The sequence below is a fragment of the Elaeis guineensis genome, chromosome 14 (genome assembly GCF_000442705.2).
Source record: "Elaeis guineensis isolate ETL-2024a chromosome 14, EG11, whole genome shotgun sequence".
In the NCBI taxonomy this organism is placed as follows: domain Eukaryota; kingdom Viridiplantae; phylum Streptophyta; class Magnoliopsida; order Arecales; family Arecaceae; genus Elaeis; species Elaeis guineensis.
In genome coordinates this window covers 22045931-22065895 of record NC_026006.2, presented here as the reverse complement: position 1 = coordinate 22065895, position 19965 = coordinate 22045931, and the positions used below count along the sequence as shown (strand labels likewise).

At 49.3% G+C, this 19965-nt stretch overlaps 1 pseudogene; it reads left to right on the top strand.

The window, feature by feature from the left end:
- The first annotated feature begins 1190 nt into the window (after positions 1-1190).
- LOC140853718 (SUN domain-containing protein 2-like) lies at positions 1191-3350 on the top strand (annotated as a pseudogene).
- The last annotated feature ends 16615 nt before the right edge of the window (positions 3351-19965 follow it).

The following is a 19965-nucleotide window of genomic DNA, read 5'->3' as shown; positions in this document are numbered from 1 at the left end:
ACTTCCGATACTATTTCACAACATTACTATTTCACAACGTCTTTCCTCTCTTTTATCAATTAATATCCCATATGATGTTCCACCTGCTGATGGGAATGAGTTTATTCAAGGTTTGTTAATTGTTTTGGTCATAGATAGTTTTCAAGGTTGGTTTATTTCTGTGTCTGCCGTGTCCAATCTTAAATACATATGCTTCGTATTGATACAAAATGGATTGCTTTTCTTTCTCTATTTAATATTTTTTTATATTTTATATCTTCAAAAATTTTGTAAAATTTTTGATTGAAATATATTTGGCAGAAGTATATCAGATTGTGAGATAATTTGATAATTTTAAAAATTATTTATTTAAAAATAATTATAAAAAATAATTTTTTATTATATTTAATTGATAAAAAAAATTATTTCAAAATATAGTGTTGAAAAAAGATAACTACGATTAGAAATAAACCTACATAGGAATGTAGTCAAATTTATGAATATATTTTTTAACATAAAATATTTTTTTAATATTAAAATAATAATATTATTTTTAATTAATTTTTATATAATAATTATAATTATATAATTTTTTATACAATGACAATCTTATCTTAATTATTTTATAAAATTTTTTTATTGAATAAATTTAAAAATATATTAAAAAAATTTAATGATTACGTACATAGCTTTGTTAAAAATATTTTCATCAAATATGAATTACCATCATTCAAAAATTTATTAAATATTAATTTTTTATAATATTTATTTTATTTTTTTAAAAAAATATATAAATTATTTTTTTATTTTTTTATATTAAATATGATAATTGGTATGAATTTATTTATTTATTTATTTTTTGTGCCAGACTATCTTCTGCCAAAACGGATGCTAAGGTCTACGTTAATAAGGCTGCAGCTTCCTTTCTTATCAGAAAAAAAAAAAAAAAAAAAAAAACCACGTACTCAAAAAAGTGTGAATCTTTTCTAGGTGCCCTGCATCATCTCTTGCAGCCGATCACAAGCAATCCGCTGCCATCGATGGATCTGGATCAGTGGATCTGCGTTTGATGAGAGGCGCGCATCAAGACAAGCTATACAAACATGTGCGTACAAACCCTGTAACTACACGTTCAAATACATGCTAAAAATACCTTGTCCCACCGTATATAATTATAAACCGACTTCCAAAATGAAAGAGGGATTCCACTCTCTCCATTTCGCCTCCCATTCCCCTCGCAAAAGAAATCCAAAGCCCTCTCGCTTTGGCGGTCGTGCTCCTTGACGACAGCGTGGAGCCAGGACGACGCGTTCGGCCCGCACGCCTACGGTATTTTTTCCACACTTCTCGCTCGATCCTTTCTTCTATTTGTTTGGCGCGGTTGCTGGATCGGTTTCTTGGCTATTTTCTGCTGTTTTTTCTAAGTCTAGGCATTAAAATCCGTTCTATTACGTTGTTTTTGATTCTTTTGTCTTTGGCGGAGTGATCTTGAAGGAGATCTTTGGATGTCGGCAGTTGTTTGCCTTTTCCTTTGGGTTTTCGAGTTGGTTCTTGTGTTCTTGGTCGGTTTCTTGATGTTTCTGGGGTCTTTGGAAGATTAGGGTTTGGATTTTAGTGCTTTATCATATTGTTCTTGGTTCTACGGGAGTTTGCATGCTGTACTCTGTAGTCCATTTCATAGGTTGTGGTCGATCTTTTTTACTCATGGATTCTGTGATTTCTGAACCCAGTTTGTAGGTTTTAGTTTTTATGGTTTTATTTGTTGATTTTATAGCTTAACATTTTCTTTGTTGGTTGGTTGATGCTTTTCTGAAGGACTTATTTTGTTGTGGATTTAGTTTTCTTAGGAAACGGATGTATTTCAGCTTTAGGGCTGAATCATTTATTACTTGTTCCTGTTTTTCTTTTCTCAATTTAATCGATTGGCTTCTTTAAATATGAGAAATCTTCATTCTCTGTTCTTTTTTCCTTGCTCGAATTTTTTAGTTGTTATTTTCATCTTTTTGTCATCTTTTTTGGATTACTTATTGGAGAATTTGAGCAACTTCAAGAGCATAACAATGTCAGACTTCTATCATTGCAGAAATGGCAGCAAATACTGCTGCCAATCATAATGCATCCTTGACATTGGATTCAAACTCGAAGCCAAATGCTAGGAGAAGAACAGTGGTAGTTGTAGAGAAGAAATCAGGTGCTGATATGCTTACTGAAGGACTTAATGGGGTTAGCAAGGATAAGGTGATTGTTAATGGGAAGGATCTGAGTCATACAATCAGGGGAGAATCTGTGCTTGACAGATCAAAAAACTTGTCGCAGTGGAAGAAAGAATTGTTTGTTTCCTCCACCATTTCACCACAGCGTAAGAAAGATATTCCAAAGCCACAGAAGCCAAAGTGGCAAACTGTTCTTAGCATTCTCACCAAGAATTTCCTTCTTCTAGCAGTTCTTTTATGGCTGGGGCAGACAGTTTGGAGATGGACCGATATGATTCGAGACAATACTAACTCACCATTTGTTGCTTTGTATTATGATGGTCGGATCTCTGAAGTTGAGTCATCTTTAAAGAAAACAGCAAAGATGTTGCAGGTTCAGGTAGAAGCTGTAGACCAAAAAATTGGAAATGAGATTGGGATCATGACAAGTGACATTAGAAAGCAAATTGAAGAGAAAGGGCACTGTTAGAGAAGGAGTTGAAGAAGTTGGAAGTTAGGACCGATTGTTTAGACAAGTCTTTGACTGAATTTAACGAAGTGGGTCTCCTTTCGAAGGAAGAATTTGAAAGATTTTGGAATGAGCTGAAGACCACTAGAAGTCCAGATGGTAGTGATAGTGATGTTAATTTGGACCAAATTAGGGCTTTCGCTAGAGATGTTGTTAAGAAAGAGATTGAGAAGCATGCAGCTGATGGTCTTGGAAGAGTTGATTATGCTTTAGCTTTTGGTGGGGCCAGGGTGGTCAAGCATTCAGAGCCTTATGGTTTTGGGAAAGTGAACAGTTGGTTTTCTGTTCGAAATGGAGTCCATGCTAATGCTCATAAAATGCTGGAACCGAGTTTTGGGGAACCTGGCCAATGTTTTCCCTTGCAAGGAAGCAGTGGGTTTGTTGAGATTAGGCTTCGAACAGGGATCATACCTGAGGCTGTCACTCTAGAGCATGTCTCTAAGGCAAGTTTTTGCTTCAATTGTGTTTTTTGCTTTTCCTTTCTAGCTCTATAGTCATTTTGAGGTATTTTGGAACTTAAGTATTTACAGGTTTCTTTTAACTGTTTGTTTCATGTTAGTTCATATAACGTCCATTTTTCCTATTTCTTGCATTTTAATCATACAACTGTTCTTGAGGTTTGTTTCTTGAGGTATTCGGCACTTGCATTTTAGTTGCTTTCCTTTAACTATTTCTTGTATGCAATTTTCATTTTAACTATTTCTTATATGTTTGTATATAACTATTTCTTTTATATGTCTCTTGTATGTGACTTTATTAGGAGATGTAAAGAGGTGAATTTTTGAGATAGGCAATTTGGAATTTGAAAACAATAATATTATATGGTATGAGTAGAGTTGGAAATATTGTATCAAATGGTCGCTAGTGTTTTGTTCATGGCTTGAAGTTTTGGCCAAAACTTTGAAAAAATATTGGTTTTGGATGTCCAACACTATTATTGCTTTTAGAGTTCCAGTTGAAACTGACCTTTTTTTCTATTAAGGGTGGGTGGGTGCAAATTTGTTGTTCATGGGAGATTTGTTCCTCAGATTTGGAAGAGTGTTATATTCCAAAAGTAAATGAACTTTACTAGTTTTTAAACATATTGGAATTCTTATGTTGGAAAGGTACAAATTTATTGATAAATTTGTTTTTCTTGATCTTAAACCTTAGAATTTAGATTGTCAAATGGTAGATGGTCATCCAATGCTCAATGATATAGCAGAACCCTAATGTGAAACATGCTTTCTATCTTTAATTTTTAAGAATTGATAATAATGTGCCCAAAGTCCTCTATGAGCCTAGGTGCATGAAGTTATGTTTGTTGTTACAGCTTCTTTTTTTTTTTTTTTTGAGTGTTTTTGTTCCATAATAAAATGCCTTCTCAATATGGAGATGTTCTTGCTCAATCTTAAGGTACCCATGTGAGTAAAAATCTGAATTTGTGAGTATTAGTTGTAGAACTTGTGTTGATTAAGGTTTATGTTTTTATGAGCTTTTTAGTTATTGTTCTATTATTTTCTCTGACTTTAAATTGCTTTTGATATTGTAGCTGCAGTTTTTATGGGTATCATAATCGTTGTGTCAAGTATTGGTGTCATCAATCCTCCTCCAAGCTGCTTCCCCTCCCCCCTCCAAAAAAGATAAAATAAAATAAAATAATATGCATATGTCTGTTTATATGTCCTTCAATACATGGCTATTAAGCATCAAAATTTACAAAACATGACCTTGTTAATAGTAAGGTTTTATAATGGAATGGAGGTGTGGATATTTGTTACTAGAGTAGATGGATACACTGGGGCATGTCATGGGTTTAGACATGTGAGGAACGCTAGTCAGGTTTTTGAGAGGAAAGTGCCATGATGAGAGTTTTCTACATGCATTTCTTAATTTAGTATGGCTCTCCAATTTGGTATTGCTAGCTTGAGAACTGCATAGGTTATTAGGAAGGACGAGGTATGGAGCCATTGTTTTGAGGAACTGAGTTAGCGGTGAAAATATATGGTGAGTCACTTTCTCTCCTTTGGACTGGGCAGTGGGAAGAAGGACTGGAAAGAGTTGGAGCTTGTGATGATGTTCGAGGAAAGAACCTCATTGGTGGAAATGTTGTGATATAATAGGGCAAAATGATGAGAAAAAATTGAATCCACAACTCTGAGCAGATCCATTGTCCTAGAAGCTATTTACCAGTAAATGAAAGAGAAAAATTTTCTTCTCATTCAGCCAAATTTTGAGGTACAAGAATATAATACCCCTTGAAGGAATTGGACTTTTTATGATCCAAAACTTTCACAACTGAAATTAATTAGTTTTGCAGTAAGATCCATTGAGTGGGTCCTGAAGAACTCTCTTTTAATCGAATCAAGATTTCTTAACTTTGGGAATGAATCAGGTTGAAAGTGTAATACATGAGTGATGTGGTTGTGTTTGGTGTTGCCTCAGGAAGCACTTCCACAGGAGCTTTTAGGTGAGAAGCACTTTTTCATATATTTGGCATTTGGTGACCACATAATGCAGCATTGCTTTTTGCAGTCATGTAATAGTGTAATAAAAAATGGCTTTGATGAGGTCTGCATCTTCCTAACCTTGAACAATAATGCTGGATTTGGGTTCAATATTTGGGCTCAAAACGAAGAAGTTATTTACTTATTTTGACCAATGTTTGGGGGTCATATTGACTCAAATCTAGTTTTTGGAGAGCTTCCAATCCATTTTAGTAAGCATAACTGCAAGTTGACTAAAGATTAAGGTCGAGGTCTTTCATCCAACATAGAGATCTAGATATTAGGTTAGTTGTTGATAATTATGTTGAGGTTATCGAATTTAGGTCTACTCGACAAAAATGCCTTCAATTGAGATGAGGAAAGATTGAGAATTTAACCTTTTGTAGGATGGGCCATCACCAAGCATAGATGAAACATATTGTCATAAGCATAAGCTTGAATATGGTTTCCCTAGCTTCTCCTAAAAGCCACTTTGTATTTTGTCCTTTTTTAGAAAGGGATTCTTTAAAGCGATGCCAAACATGCTTATAGATTATATGTATTATTGGGCAGTTTGATATCGTTCTTCTGAAAATGTTAAGGTAAAAGAATTAGTAATCAAATTTTATTTGGACATGGAGAAAATATGCTTGTATAATAAACTATAATGGTGGAATTAAAAGCAGCTTTCTCCAATAAGGGGTGTTTTTGTTGTTCACATGTGCCATTGCCAATAGATCTCATAAATGCATGTTTTGTATTTGTGTTGTGTGTTGGAATTTTCATGTCAGGGCATGCATGTATGTTTCAAAAATTTTTTTCTAAACAATACAGTGGAATAGAAGATTAAAATACCTTTTAATCTATATTATGCATGCGTAAAACATAATAAAACATGAAGCACTAAGATCTACTTCATATGCTAAAATTGAATATATGCTGAAATTGAATATGTGATCGAATCACATATCTGTTTCGCAAATCTTTTCTTCAAATTTGGATCTAGAAGAGAGTAGGTTTTTCTTTAGCCGCTCAAGTATCCGGCCTCTACATGTATCCACTCAGGATCAATCTGGAACAATCTTCTTTGGTATTGATTTTTCTTCTCTAAGAAAAATGAGCCTGCGAATCTGAATGAAGCCTGAATCACGATCAACTCTTTGATCCTTTCCTTAATCTTCTTCTTCTCTTCTTCTCTTGCTTTTCTTTCCTTGATTATAAAGTAATCAGGGACTAGAAACCAGCAAACAAAGGGGACACCCAAACTCCTTTGGGCATGGAAGATGGAGGACGCCCAAGGCTTGGGCGTTGGATCTTCAAGGGAGAAGAAAGAGAGGGGGCGTGGGATGCTCTATGGAGGTGTGGAGCTGCTGGTTCAATTTCCTAGAAGCCTTAGGGAAGATCCTTTTAAATAGACATAAGGTTTGAATCCTATTCAAAACCAAACAATTACTTAATACAACTCTTACTCGCATTAGGAATCTTTATTTCTTTAGTTATTTGACTTCCTTTAGGAGATCTTTTAGGCGTCAACTATTGGAGCCTTTGCACCCTCAAATACCTATGCCATATGGCACCCATGGGACGCCCCATGCTGGTCCCGGACTCCCTCTAATGGGTGGGCATGCCCAACTTGATCAAATCAAGTAGCGCTCAATCAAAACTATCAAGAAAATTAATTAAGAGCTTGAACTTTTAATTCATTTGATCCAAAACCCTAGGCACCCAAGAATTGGAGCTCAATGAATCTAATTCACTTAGGTTATTAGTAGGTGTTGGTGCAAAAATCCGCTTGCACCGGAGAAGCTGGAGTCGAGGGAGTCGCGGTCGCCGTCGGAACCTGCAAAGAAAGTCTAAACCGGAGGTGGGGTTGCTCCGGCAAGACCCTCCGACGCTCAAGTCAGTTCTCTGCCTCAACAAGAATGGAGTGCTCGAACGGAGAATTTAGCAGAGTTTTGAGGTAAAAAATAAGAGCTTATAGAATAACGTATCTGGGGCCCCCCTTTTATAAGCGGAGGGGGCAGTTGCCTGATAGCGATATCTGTAATCGTCTGGCAGTGGGCTGCCCAGGGTCAGGCGGAGTTTGTTGCGAAGAGTAGTGGAGTGGACCCGTGGCTATCACCGGGACGTGCCACGTGGAGTCTGCCGTGGGGAGTGGAGCGGCGTCCGTTGTCGCGACTTGCCAGCAGATGGGAGAATCGCGCGGTATCCGTCGCAGGAAGTGGAGCAGGATTGTGGCCGTTATTGTGGCCTGCCAGGGAGTAGTGGAGCTGCGCGGGATCCATCGTAGGAAGTGGAGCAGTGCTGTGACCGTTACTGTGGCCTGTCAGGGAGTGATGGAGCTGCGCGGAATCCGCCGCAGGAAGTGGAGCGGGATCGCGGTGGTTGCTGTGTCACGCTTGGGAGTGCAGATCCGTCGGCTGAAATTCGACAGCGGTCGGAGCTGATGACGGAGTCCGGCTCCCGTAGGAGTCCGGGCGGGGTCCCGCTTGAGGCTGGAGTCGTGGGCGGAGCCCGGCTCCCGTGGGAGTCCGGGCGGAGTCCTCTCGGAGTTGAAGTCGTGGGCGAAGCCCGACTCCCGTAGGAGTCCGGGCGGAGTCCTCTGCAATTAAAGTCAGGTGCGAAGTCTGGCTCCCGTAGGAGTCCGAATGGAACTTACCGACAGTCGAAGTTGGCGACGGAGCCCCGCTCCCGTAGGAGTCCGGGCGGAGTTCCCCTTGAGGTTGGAGTCGTGGGCGGAGCCTGGCTCCCGTGGGAGTCCGGGCGGAGTCCTCTCAGAGGAAGTCGCGGGCGGAGCTCGGCTCCCGTAGGGGTCCGGGCGGAGTCCCCTGCAATTAAAGTCAGGTGCGAAGTCCGGCTCCCGTAGGAGTCCGGACGGAACTTACCGACAGTCGAAGTTGGCGACGAAGCCCGACTCCCGTGGGAGTCCGGGCGGAGTCCCCCTTGAGGTTGGAGTCGTGGGCGGAGCCCGGCTCCCGTGGGAGTCCGGGTGGAGTCCTCTCGGAGTTGAAGTCGCGGGCGGAGCCCGGCTCCCGTAGGAGTCCGGGTGGAGTCCCCTGCAATTAAAGTCTGGTGCGAAGTCCGGCTCCCGTAGGAGTCCGGACGAAACTTACCGGCAGTCGAAGTTGGTGACGGAGCCCGGCTCCCGTGGGAGTCCGGGCGGAGTCCCCCTTGAGGTTGGAGTCGTGGGCGGAGCCCGGCTCCCGTGGGAGTCCGGGCGGAGTCCTCTCGGAGTTGAAGTCGCGGGCGGAGCCCGGACCCCTACAGGAGCCGGGCGGAGTCCCCTGTAATTAAAGTCAGGTGCGAAGTCCGGCTCCCGTAGGAGTCCGGACGGAACTTACCGGCAGTCGAAGTTGGCGACGGAGCCCGGCTCCCGTGGGAGTCCGGGCGGAGTCCCCCTTGAGGTTGGAGTCGTGGGCAGAGCCCGGCTCTCGTGGGAGTCCGGACGGAGTCCTCTCGGAGTTGAAGTCGCGGGCGGAGCCTGGCTCCCGTAGGGGTCCGGGCGGAGTCCCCTGCAATTAAAGTCAGGTGCGAAGTCCGGCTCCCGTAGGAGTCCGGACGGAACTTACCGGCAGTCGAAGTTGGCGACGGAGCCCGGCTCCCGTGGGAGTCCGGACGGAGTCCCCCTTGAGGTTGGAGTCGTGGGCGGAGCCCGGCTCCCATGGGAGTCCGGGCGGAGTCCTCTCGGAGTTGAAGTCGCGGGCGGAGCCCAGCTCCCGTAGGAGTCCGGGCGGAGTCCCCTGCAATTAAAGTCTGGTGCGAAGTCCGGCTCCCGTAGGAGTCCGGACGAAACTTACCGGCAGTCGAAGTTGGCAATGGAGCCCGCTCCCGTGGGAGTCCGGGCGGAGTCCCCCTTGAGTTTGGAGTCGTGGGCGGAGCCTGGCTCCCGTGGGAGTCCGGGCGGAGTCCTCTTGGAGTTGAAGTCGTGGGCGAAGCCTGGCTCTCGTAGGAGTCCGGGCGGAGTCCTCTGCAATTAAAGTCAGGTGCGAAGTCCGGCTCCCGTAGGAGTCCGGACGGATCTTACCGACAGTTGAAGTTGGTGACGGAGTCCGACTCCCGTAGGAGTCCTCTCGGAGTTGATTCTGCTGAGAACTTTGACTGTGGGTATTTTATACCCAACATCAGTCCCCCTACTTTCGAGTTTGAATTTCGAATGAAGGAAGTACAGAGAGATTGGTATAGCCGAAGTTGTCCCCTCGAATCCTACGCACGGCCGCCCCCATACATTTTGGCATTAAATGTGCGCGTGCTGGAGTCTTTTCGAATCGGGGCGATACGAAGGGACCCTTCGAAATTCCCGCCAGTACACTGGCCTAGGTATGGTGCCATAATGGCTCTGCCGATTCGTCAGCCGCTTTTAGCCGCCCGTCGGGGGGAGTGGGACACGTGTCGGGTGCTGGCTGGCCTGGGGGGATTCGCGATCATCATGGCGCCGGATCCCAGGGTCTATTTAAACCCGTCCTTCCACCTTTAGGGGTCCTATTCCGTTCTAGAGTTTTATCAGTGTCTGCCTTCCCTTCGAGAGCCCTGTTTCATTTGGTATCTTCTCGAGCCGTAGGCGCCCTCCAAATCGTCCCTGTCTTCGTCCCTCTGATCTCTCAGAGCGATCTAGGTTAGTTCCAGCACCTTCAACCTTCTTCCCACCGCTTAAGGACTTCTTCTATGCCATTATTTTTGTATTCCTCCGAGTTAGTTTCCTGTGACCCCTCGCCCCTCATCCTGTCCGTCTTCTTCGGGATCTTTGGAGCCCTCATTCGAAGCTACTCGAAATGTCGTCCGACTCTTCTGCTTCCTGCAGTTTCGAGAGTTCTTCCGCCTCAAACCCCCAGGTCTCTTGCTCTGTAGACGAACCCGCGTCTGGGGTTGGGCCCCGCCCGGTTTTTGCACCGGGTGCCATTCCATGTTCCCTGACTCCGGAGGAACTCCTTCTGATAAGGGTTCAGTATGGAGTTCCTCCAAAGTACGACCTGGAGCTACCTAGCCCTTCTGATCGGGCTAGCACTCCCCCATCCGATCGTTTTTGTCTGTATCAGGAGGCATTCCGTGCCGGACTCCGGCTTCCACTTCCTTCCTTTGTTGTCGCCCTCTTCCGCTTCTTAGACATCTCCTTGGCTTCTGTGGCCCCGAATTCTTTTAGGTTTTTGATAGGATTTCTCTCCCTTTGCCACGTAGTCGAGGTCCAACCGTCCCTCTCCCTGTTTAGGTACTTCTATACTTTCAAGCGCCATCCTTCGGCGAAGGACGGGTGGTACTTCTCCCCCCAGTTCGGCAAGAAGGGGTTGCTGAAAGGTGCCCCTTCTTCAATCCATAATTGGAAGGGGAAATACCTCTTCGTCCACTGCTCGACCTTGAGGCTGGGCCTGCCCCCTTGGGGCTCTCTGAGGGATTCTGTCCGTCGGGCCCCCAGCCTGGGGGAGGATGACCTCCAGGCTGCCCGGAAGCTTCTTGCCTACTCCACTCCTTCCCTTCCCAATCTTCTGAGGGAGCAATTTTTGTTCAACATTGGCCTGAGCCCCCAAGATCCTGCGAGTACTTCATCTCTTCCCTTATCTTCTTTTCTTTTGCCCTTCTTCTTTTTCTTTCTCTTTTTTCACTCTTCTTCCTTCTCTCTCCTTTTCTCCTCTTTCTTCTTCTCTTTTTTTTTTTTCGATTTCCGACTCTCGATTGATTGGTTTGTTTCTTTTTCTTCTCCTCTCCTTTTTTTTTTTTTTTAAGGAATGGACGCCGAAGCAGCGCGGATGCTTGCCAGGGGCCTCAGGGCCCACAAAAGAAAGGGTGTCGCGACCTCCGGATCGGCGAAGAGGGCCAGGGCGGAGGAGTCGAGCTTGGCTGCACCCACCCAGGCGGCTCCAGCGATTGACATTCCCTCGGATGCCGAGGCAATGGCTCCCCGGGCCTCCTCGAGGAGTCCGCCGACTGGGGCCCCTGTTTCGGGGGTCCGCTCCATGGAGGCGCCCGTGGCCGAGAGGGGGAAGAGAAGGAAATCGGTGGCCCGCAGGGTGAGTAGCCGTCGAACTGCCGCTGACGAGTCCCTCTGCTCCGAAGAGGAGCCGGAGAATCCCTTCAATGACAGAGACTTGATCAGGCGGTTGATCGATGGCTGCATTCTGCCCGACGTCGTCGAGAGGATCGACCGCGTCGATCCTGAGCAGCGGGCCTGGGACTCTTTGGGGTCCTTCCTTGAGGTAAGCAAATCTTTATTTACCTGGCTATTCGGCCTTTATTCTGATCCCCCAGCCATCCTTGCAGATTGGGCACCAGCTCCTCGCCAATATCGAGGTGGTGAACCGTGCGAGGAGGGACATCCTCCAGGTGGAGGAGCACTGTCGGGCCGAGGTTGCTCGCCTCCAAGCAAAGACGGCCGAAGTAGTCGCCCTCCAAGAGGCCCTGGAAAGAGAGAAACAAGCCCGGGAGGAGGAGAGGCAGACCTTGGAGGAGTCGGCGAGAAGGGCGGAGGCCGAGGTCGCCAACTTTGCTGAGCAGATTTCGGTCCTGGTCTCGGAGGCCAGAGTCCTTGCAGTAGAGGAATTCAAGGCTTCCGCGGAGATGAGGGACCTGAATGTCCAATTCGGCCAGGAGGCGTTCATCAAGGGGTTTGAGCTCTGCCAAGAGAAGGTGGTCAGAAAATTTTCGAAGCTCGATCTCAGCTTCCTAGGCGAGGAGTCCGAAGACGAGGCCAGTCCCTCGCCAGCCGCCACTGCTATTGCAGCCCCCTTGTCGGGGACGCCGAGTTCTCCAACCCCCACCCCTGAGGTCTGAGACCTCCGACCTTGTATTTTTATTTCATCGCAATTTTTCTTTTCTTTTTTGTCTTCAAGAATCATCCAATCAATAAAGCTGAATTTCTTGTCGCGGATGGCTTCTCCTCCCTCCCCTTCTTCTCTCTGTTTTTCTTCCTGCGATGAGTCGTGCTTTGACGCTTTTGCCTTCCGATGGCAGTATCCTGCAGAAGCACTTTCCCTACCCCTGGGGGTCCCGCTGAAGTCGACGATCCAGCGGCTGAAGAAGGAAGTCCTTCACTTGACAAAGAAGTCAAAGAAGATGGAAGGCGAGCTTCGCAGATTGAGGGAAGGTCATTCTGAAGCCACCGCGGAGGCCACCCACTTTTGGAATCTCCACGTGAAGGGGATCATGGAGTATAGCCGGAGGAAGGCGGATTTCGCGAAGGAGCTTGAGGAATGCAAGAAGAGCGCCAGCGATCGAATTTGGGCTCAGGCCGTCAGGATTAGCGCCCTCAAGGTGGAACTGTCAGCCGCGAAGGGGAAGATCGGCCAGCTGGAAGCAAGTTCATCCCGGCTCTTGGTTCGGGTCGACGGCGACCAGGAGTGGTCGAAGAAGGTCTCCGACCTTCAGCGGCAGCTTCAGGATGCCGAGGTGAGCCACGATGTGCATCGGGCCAGCTGGCGCAGGCAGGTGGAGGAATATAAAGGGAGACTCAGGGCGGCGGCCGACAAAGTCGCCCGTCTCCAGAGGCAGCTGGCCAGTAGGGCTCAGCTTACTTCCGCCCGGGATTCTGATGAGCTCCAGTCCCTAAGAGGAACCGTTGAAGGGATTTCTGTCGCCCTTGGGGAAAAGACAGCCGAGCTGCAACAACTGAAGATTCAACTGGCATACGAGCAGCGGGCCGTCGCGGACGCGGAGGCGGAATCCAAGGTCTTGAGGAAGAGGCATCGAGAGGCGGAGGCCGAGAGCCAGCGACTTCGTCGGGTGCTCCAGGACGCGCTGCAGAAAAGGGAAGAGCTAGAAGAAGAAATTGAGAATCTAAGGCAGTCCTAGATGAGGGGTGGAGCAGATAACTCTAGGTCGGAGGGAGCAGAGCCTCCTTAGAGCTCTTTTCGTCCTTCTGTCTTTTCATGTATTTACTTCCCTTTTTGTTGTTTTGCTTTTCTTTCCTTGGCCTTCCGGGCTTTGGAGCGTGTATTTCGAAAATAGAATAAAAAGGGTGTTTTGTGTTACCTCGTCCGTGCGTTGTATTAAATTATCGTCCGTCGAACTTTTCTTATCATTCGACTTGTCTGATGTAGACGTCGTTGGGAGGTGCTCAGTCGTCGATGCGTTAGCTTGCCTTCCTCGTCGTACATGGCCGCAAGCCCGAGCTTGACGGTCCGGACTCCGCATTACTTCGGGGATGTTGCTGTCTTCCTGACCTGTGTCGGGAGTCTTTTTAGAGGCCGGGGGTGTTTGGTGGGAACTCCCCGTCTCCGTTGGGACGAAGTCCTTTAGGTCTTTGGTGCGGTTCGTCCTTCATCTGTTTCTGTCGTAGTTCGTCACCCTTCCTTTTTAATTTTTCTCCTCTTCTCCGAGTGAGGGCCCTCCCCTCGCCCTTTGTGGGGTTGCACAGGAGCGTGGAGGTGCCGCTAAGGGGCTTTTTCCTTTCATTCGATCTTGTTGGGCGGCCGGGTTTCGTCACCATCAGGACGAGGTTCTCCTTCCGTTCCTGCGAGGGTACGTAAGGGCCATTGCCAGGGCAGGCGGAGTCTTCCTTGCTGCAGAAGTCGTGGGGTGGAGTCCGGCTCCCGTAGGAGTCCGGGCTGAGTCTCCCTTACTGCGGAAGTCGCGGGTGGAGCCCGGCTCCCGTAGGAGTTCGGGCGAAGTCTCTTTTGCTGCAGAGGTCGTGGGTGGAGCCCGGCTCCCGTAGGAGTCTGGGCCTTCAACCTTGCTCAAGTCAGGGTGAGGTTCTTCTCCCATTCACGACATGACCGTGGGGGCGCGTTAGGGCGCTGCAAGGCTTCTCCCCCCATCCGGTCTAAAAGAACTGGATCTTTGACTTTGCTCATGTCAGGACGAGGTCCTCCTCCTGTTCCTGACATGGCTGTGGGGGCACGTTAGGGCACTGTAAGGCCTCTCCCCCTGTCCGATCTAAAAGAATCGGACCTTTGACTTTGCTCATGTCAGGACGAGGTCCTCCTCCTGTTCTTGACATGGCTGTGGGGGCACATTAGGGCGCTGTAAGGCCTCTCCTCCCATCCGATCTAAAAGAACCGGGCCTTTGACTTTGCTCATGTCAGGACGAGGTCTTCCTCCTGTTCCTGACATGGCTGTGGGGGCACATTGGGGTGCTGTAAGGCCTCTCCCCCCATCTGGTCTAAAGGAACCGGACCTTTGACTTTGCTCATGTCAGGACGAGGTCCTCCTCCTGTTCCTGACATGGCTGTGGGGGCACATTAGGGCGCTGTAAGGCCTCTCCCCCCATCCGGTCTAAAAGAATCGGGCCTTTGACTTTGCTCATGTCAGGACGAGGTCCTCCTGTTCCTGACATGGCTGTGGGGGCACATTAGGACGTTGTAAGGCTTCTCCCCCAATCCGATCTCGAGATAGTCGGACTTTCGTTTTAGGTATATTAGGATGGGGTTCTCCCCCTGTTCCCAACATAACTTTGTTTCAGGCATTTGGAGGGGTCATATCCAGTCGTGACAAATCCATGCCAAATGGGAAGAGTACGTTAAGTAGAAAGAAATTTAGATTCAAGGTGAAATCGTAAGTGATACATTTACAGATTTCCCGAGTTCCATGGTTGTGGGAGGTCTGCTCCTCCTTGAGGCCCTCCGGTGATGGAGTCGATGGTCCCGATGGGAGGCCGGTCCCCGGGTTGCTCCTCCCTTCTTGGTGATTCAGGTTGCGGAAGGGCCCTTGGCCGATCTCCTCTACCCTCAGGCCTGCGTCGGATGAACCTATCGAGTCGACCTCGCCGAATGAGCTCCTCGATCTCGTCCCGGAGCTGGATGCATTCCTCCGTATCGTGGCCGTGGTCGCGGTGGTAGAGACAGAACTTGTTGGGGTTGCGCTTCTCGGAGTGTGTGCGCATCCTCTCCGGCCTAGGGAGCTGCTCCCTGACCTCCATCAGTACTTGGGCCTTCGAGGCATTGAGGGGGGCGTAGTTGCGGAATCTCCCCGGTGGGGAACCCCATCGAACCCCGCGATCCGAACTTCTCTGCCTACGTACCCGGGGTGGAGTATGGGCACGCTTGTGCCCAGGAGGGGATCGAGAACGCGGTCGGGCTTACTCGAGTCTCCCGCTTGCCGCTCCCTCGCTGTCTCTTCATCCTTCATTTTGAAGGCTTCTTCCGCTCGGGCGTATCCTTCAGTCCGAGCCAGCAAATCAGCAAAATCTCTGGGGTACTTCTCCAGGGAGAACAAAAGGTCATTCTTCTGAAGGCCACCCTTCAGGACGGCCATTGCGACTGATTGGTCCTAGTTCCGGACCTCCAGCGCCGCGACGTTGAAACGGTTGATGTAGGCCTGAATGGACTCCCCTTCCCTCTGCTTGATATTGATGAGGGACTCCGAACCCTTCCGGGGGCGCCGGCTGCTGACAAAATGGGCCACAAATTGGTGGCTCATTTGATCGAAGAAAAAGATGGTACCCGATTTCAAAGCTGAGTACCAGTTCCTCGCCGCTCCCTTCAAGGTGGAGGGAAGGCCCGACATAGAATGGCATCGGGAGCGCCGTGAAGCAGCATCATCGTCCGGAAGGCCTCCAGATGATCAACCGGGTCTGAAGTCCCGTCGTAGCTTTTGAACTGGGGGAGCTTGAAGTTTGGCGGGATCGGTTCCTGCATGATCATTTGAGAGAAGGGAGGGTCAGTACAAATATCCTCACCATAAGCGGAGGGAGCATGGTGGAGCTCTTCGATCCGTCGGTTCATCTCCTGGAGCCTCCGGTCCAGAAAATCCTCCCGACTTCGAGTCTCGAGGGTCCTCTGGCAGAATGGGGGCAGGGATCTTCCAGGGGTGGAGTCGTGGTCCGATTGAGGGCTCTCCACCCTCGGGTTCGTTTTCCCAAGAAGGACGGGGCAGCTGGCCCAGGTGGCCCGCCCCGCCGTCGGATTCTGGTGTTTTGGGGATGCCCTTTCCGGGCGTACTGATGCCTGCGGCTGTTGCTGCTGCATAGCCTGCACAGCTTCTGTGAGGCCTTTGACCTGCTGCGCCAGCAAGTCAAACTGCTCCGCGCCGACCGCCGCCGTCGGAGGAGGAGGAGGAGGTTGAGAAACAGGAGGAGAGGCCGGAGCCTGAGATCTGGCCGCGGAGGCCGTGGATCGTCGCGTGGACGCCTTGCGGGGAGGCATGAAGGAAGGATCTCGTGAGGGAACAAGGAGTGGATGCCGGAGGGGACGATCGAAGGTGGCTCCGTTGAGCGCTCCTTTAAGAACAAGGGTACTGCGAAGGTTCGCCCTCTTCCTCTAGCGCCAATCCTGTTGGTGCAAAAATTTGCTTGCGTCGGAGAAGCTGGAGTCGAGGGAGTCGCGGTCGCCGCCGGGACCTACAAAGGAAGTCTAAACCGGAGGTGGGGTTGCTCCGGCAAGACCCTCCGACGCTCAAGTCAGTTCTCTGCCTCAACAAGAATGGAGTGCTCGAACGGAGAATTTAGCAGAGTTTTGAGGTAAAAAATAAGAGCTTATAGAATAACGTATTTGGGGCCCCCCTTTTATAGGCGGAGGGGGCAGTAGCCTGATAGCGATATCTATAACCGTCTGGCAGTGGGCTGCCCAGGGTCAGACGGAGTTTGTTGCGAAGAGTAGTGGAGTGGACCCGTGGCTATCACCGGGGCGTGCCACGTGGAGTCTGCCGCGGGGAGTGGAGCGGCGTCCGTTGTCGCGACTTGCCAGCGGATGGAAGAATCGTGCGGTATCCGTCGCAGGAAGTGGAGCAGGATTGTGGCCGTTATTGTGGCCTGCCAGGGAGTAGTGGAGCTGCACGGGATCCATCGTAGGAAGTGGAGCAGTGCTGTGACCGTTACTGCGGCCTGTCAGGGAGTGATGGAGCTGCGCGGAATCCGCCGCAGGAAGTGGAGCGGGATCGTGGTGGTTGCTGTGTCACGCCTGGGAGTGCAGATCCGTTGGCTGAAGTTCGACAGCGGTCGGAGCTGATGACGGAGTCCGGCTCCCGTAGGAGTCTGGGCTGGGTCCCGCTTGAGGCTGGAGTCGTGGGTGGAGCCTGGCTCCCGTGGGAGTCCGGGCGGAGTCCTCTCGGAGTTGAAGTCGTGGGCGAAGCCCGGCTCCCGTAGGAGTCCGGGCGGAGTCCTCTGCAATTAAAGTCAGGTGCGAAGTCCGGCTCCCGTAGGAGTCTGGATGGAACCTACCGGCAGTCGAAGTTGGCGACGGAGCCCGGCTCCCGTAGGAGTCCGGGCGGAGTTCCCCTTGAGGTTGGAGTCGTGGGCGGAGCCCGGCTCCCGTGGGAGTCCGGGCGGAGTCCTCTCGGAGTTGAAGTCGCGGACGGAGCCCGGCTCCCGTAGGGGTCCGGGCGGAGTCCCCTGCAATTAAAGTCAGGTGCGAAGTCCGGCTCCCGTAGGAGTCCGGACGGAACTTACCGGCAGTCGAAGTTGGCGACGGAGCCCGGCTCCCGTGGGAGTCCGGGCGGAGTCCCCCTTGAGGTTGGAGTCGTGGGCGGAGCCCGGCTCCCGTGGGAGTCCGGGCGGAGTCCTCTCAGAGTTGAAGTCACGGGCGGAGCCCGGCTCCTGTAGGAGTCCGGGCGGAGTCCCCTGCAATTAAAGTCTGGTGCAAAGTCCGGCTCCCGTAGGAGTCCAGACGGAACTTACCGGCAATCGAAGTTGGCGACGGAGCCCGGCTCCCGTGGGAGTCCGGGCGGAGTCCCCATTGAGGTTGGAGTCGTGGGAGGAGCCTGGCTCCCGTGGGAGTCCGGGCGGAGTCCCCATTGAGGTTGGAGTCGCGGGCGGAGCCCGGCTCCCGTAGGGGTCCGGGCGGAGTCCCCTGCAATTAAAGTCAGGTGCGAAGTCCGGCTCCCGTAGGAGTCCGGACGGAACTTACCGGCAGTCGAAGTTGGCGACAGAGCCCGGCTCCCGTGGGAGTCTGGGCGAAGTCCCCCTTGAGGTTGGAGTTGTGGGCGGAGCCCGGCTCCCGTGGGAGTCCGGGCGGAGTCCTCTTGGAGTTGAAGTCGCGGGCGGAGCTCGGCTCCCATAGGGGTCCGGGCGGAGTCCCCTGCAATTAAAGTCTGGTGCGAAGTCCGGCTCCCGTAGGAGTTCGGACGGAACTTACCGGCAGTTGAAGTTGGCGACGGAGCCCGGCTCCCGTGGGAGTCCGGGCGGAGTCCCCCTTGATGTTGGAGTCGTGGGCGGAGCCCGGCTCCCGTGGGAGTCCGGGCGGAGTCCTCTCAGAGTTGAAGTCGCGGGCGGAGCCCGGCTCCCGTAGGAGTCCGGGCGAAGTCCCCTGTAATTAAAGTCTGGTACGAAGTCCGACTCTCGTAGGAGTCCGGACGGAACTTACCGGCAGTCGAAGTGGGCGCCGGAGCCCAGCTCCCGTGGGAGTCCAGGCGGAGTCCCCCTTGAGGTTGGAGTCGTGGGCGGAGCCCGGCTCCCGTGGGAGTCCGGGCGGAGTCCTCTCGGAGTTGAAGTCGTGGGCGAAGCCCGGCTCTCGTAGGAGTCCGGGCGGAGTCCTCTGCAATTAAAGTCAGGTGCGAAGTCCGGCTCCCGTAGGAGTCCGGACGGATCTTACCGGTAGTTGAAGTTGGCGACGGAGCCCGGCTCCCGTAGGAGTCCGGGCGGAGTCCCCCTTGAGGTTGGAGTCGTGGGTGGAGCCCGGCTCCCGTGGGAGTCCGGACGGAGTCCTCTCGGAGTTGATTCTGCTGAGAACTTCGGCTGTGGGTACTTTATACCCAACAGTAGGTAATTAAATTTAAATTAATCTTATCAAATAAAAAATTCAAACGTAAAGAAAAAATTAGGTCCAACCATGTGCTAGCAAGGTTATCCTAAATCTAATAGGATTTCTCTAAATCCAATTGAGACTTCATAAACCTAATTGCTTATTCCAGATCTAATCTCTTTGTTGTGTAACCCTATAGGTTCCATTCTATCTGGTAGTAAGATATACAATGATCTCTATCATAGTATCATTGAAACTCTTTTCCATGGATCGAAATAATTTCACTCTAACTCATCAAGGATTGTCGATCCTGAGCAATCCTAATGAGCTCTCACAATCCATCAGTGACATTTAGCAGTATGTGGTGGCAACCAACTAGAACCGAAAAAAATCTCAAAGTGTAGTTCACGTGTGATTCAGTCCCTCTATGGTGAGTCTCGATTAAATGATAGGTCATGGATAAATTGTCAAACCTTATCATCAATCATATGATAGATTCGATCAGCTTAAGTCCAATAGTGATCCTTATGAAATTTTTTTTTTTATTAATTACATTGCTGTGACCACAGACTTTCAGACTTAATCTCTCAAATCTCATAGGACTACTCTTCTCTATCAAGATCGATAGATTTTATCTTGATGCGCATCCTACTTCTACAGTAAATCAACTGTCGCCAACATCCACTACAAGAGCTCATTGAGATTATGTTTATGTGTCAGTCAAACTCCAACAGATTCATTGCGAGCAGTCGTATCATCGCAAGTGAAAGGATCATTCACACAACTACAGCATCGAGACAATCATTGACGATCGAGTAGAAATCCAAATGATCTCTCGTATGGTCACGCTCAGTACTAGTTGTTCTCTAACAACTATTTGCACTCATCGCTCAGTGTTTCTACACTGTAGATCAGAGACTCATCTATCCTGAAGGAAGCGATCTGTGCGTTGGTCTATTCGGATCGATCACTATCTTCATGATGATACTATGATCGAGAGTATTTAAGAATTATATATATGTCTCTAATTCTCAATACTTTGAGAATATATATCAAAGTGTTAATTCCATGGACGGTTCAAGGACACATCAAACTTGAATGAAAAATAAACTTTCTCTTTTATTGATCAAATCAATGTATTAAGTACAAAATTGTATCCTAGCTTTATTATAATATGTCAGTCATACTGGCTTCTAGGACAT